Genomic DNA, 2,007 nt, shown 5'->3' with positions numbered 1-2,007 from the left:
TTTATTTAGGCAAGGAAAGATGTCTTCTAAGAACTATTCTAATGCCAAAAAAGATTAGGCCAATACTCCCAGGGATTGGACGAATCTCGTGAAACTGGTCTGAGAGTGGTACCTCTTGGAACTGTTTCAAGATGTTCAGACGTGGGTAGTTTTATGTTGGATCTACATATTTGCCAGTAGTAGAGACAAAGGAAGTAACAAACGTTGGTTTATTACTCATCTAATATAACACAAATATTTATTTATAAAGATATTATATTTATAAGATAATTAAAGTAACAAGAATCTGGAATGAAAGTTGAATTTGTATTTCATGAAGGTAAGAAAATCCGCTAAAAATAACAGTTTAGAATATACCATAGTTGACACTTCTAAAACACCTCAAATTCAATTTACTCCAATATATTCCGAAATTTGAACGGTCGTAAGCTACAAAAAAGAACGTTAAAAATGCAAAAATAATTCTAATTCTAAATAAGGAAATTCTTAATTAAGAGCAGAGTGGCGCAGTGGAAGCGTGCTGGGCCCATAACCCAGAGGTCCGTGGATCGAAACCACGCTCTGCTAAGATTTATTTTTTTCTAGAAATATAATTTAATATGGATTATAATACATTAGAACTATTTAATGTAAATATTTTTATAAAAACAGAACTACAATTAATATAATATTGAAATATATATTAACATACGAAGATTTATAGTACATAATAGTTACAAATAGAAAATAAATATTTTTTATTTATTTAGTGTAATTTACAACTGTTAAAAATAATACAATAAGTAAATATGTGGTATGTTTCATATACACTTGAAAACCTTGGGAAGCAAACACCCATTGGGAGTACTTCAAGCATTAATTTAAATTAGAAGGTCCCGTGGCCATCTTCTTTTCAGGCGCCTATGAGGATTGTCAGGAACGGAAGAGGACATAAGATTGGAAACTAGGGGGTTTGAGTAGTTAGAGAGTTTATAATGGAAGGAGTGATATCTGGTTCGGGCTAGATCGGTTACATAGGGAACATTAAGGTCTTTATGTATGATTTTGGGAAATCAAAATCTCTGGAACAATTCGACGTGAAGATGTTAGCACTCAACTTAAAGCTAGTTTAATGACCTATAAAGGAGTTTATAACGTTTACTTAGTAGAATTGGTAGCTTTCGAGATATTTACCAAAATTAATTGGTAATAATAATCGAAAAATGTCGATTTTTAGTTGTTCGGACAAAACGTTTGGTTTATGAAAAATTATACCTCAGGAATCATTAGACGTACAAATGTTTGCCAGCAATCAAATCAAAGATTATTTAGTGTACATTAGAGTACTTTATAACGTTTATTTTCGTACGGGTAGTAGTTTTTTTATTTTTATGAAATTTGATCAGAACAGCTATAAATCAATTTATTTTAGTAAATATCATGAAACATTTATGATATTTAAAATACATAAACTAATGTATAGTCCATTAAACTAGCTTTAATTTGAGTGCTAATAGACATATATTGGTTTATAGAGATATAGATTTTACAAAATAAAGATATTTCAGTACATTTTTATGAAATGTTGCTTGTTAAAAGGCTATATCTCGAGAACTATCGAATTTTATGGCTCATATTTCAGGAAATTTACTCTTCTTTAAATAATGTTCTAATGTTGTTGGTAGTTTTTAGCTTCAAATGAAAAATTACAATTTTTTTAAGGTTTTGAAACAGCCCCCATTTTCTATTCCCCCTACCTATACTTGGCAGACTCATCAGTTTTGACTAGTAATTATACATAGTTTTCATTAAAGTAATAAAAAATTGGGGTGAGAGCCTTTTTTTCTTCCTGGCTTTTGTACTATTTATCTTCAAAATTTATTTTCTACTATTACACTTAATATAAACACCAATATTTCTGTTTTCTTTACAAAAAATACGAACTTTTCAGAGTCCTCCGCCTTCATGGTTTATTTTCTACAATTACAATTAAAATAAACTGCAATATTTCCTTTTTCTTTGTATGAA

At 29.4% G+C, this 2,007-nt stretch overlaps 1 non-coding gene across 1 annotated transcript; it reads left to right on the top strand.

Annotated features, from left to right (window-relative positions):
- Positions 1-495: 495 nt before the first annotated feature.
- TRNAM-CAU (transfer RNA methionine (anticodon CAU)) lies at positions 496-567 on the top strand. Its single transcript has one exon. It is a non-coding gene; the product is annotated as a tRNA-Met (tRNA).
- The last annotated feature ends 1,440 nt before the right edge of the window (positions 568-2,007 follow it).

The sequence above is a fragment of the Halyomorpha halys genome, unplaced genomic scaffold (genome assembly GCF_000696795.3).
Source record: "Halyomorpha halys isolate HHAL.00 unplaced genomic scaffold, Hhal_1.1 Scaffold446.1, whole genome shotgun sequence".
Lineage (NCBI taxonomy): Eukaryota > Metazoa > Arthropoda > Insecta > Hemiptera > Pentatomidae > Halyomorpha > Halyomorpha halys.
The sequence above is the reverse complement of the archived record's forward strand: the minus strand, read 5'-3'. Positions and strand labels throughout refer to the sequence as shown.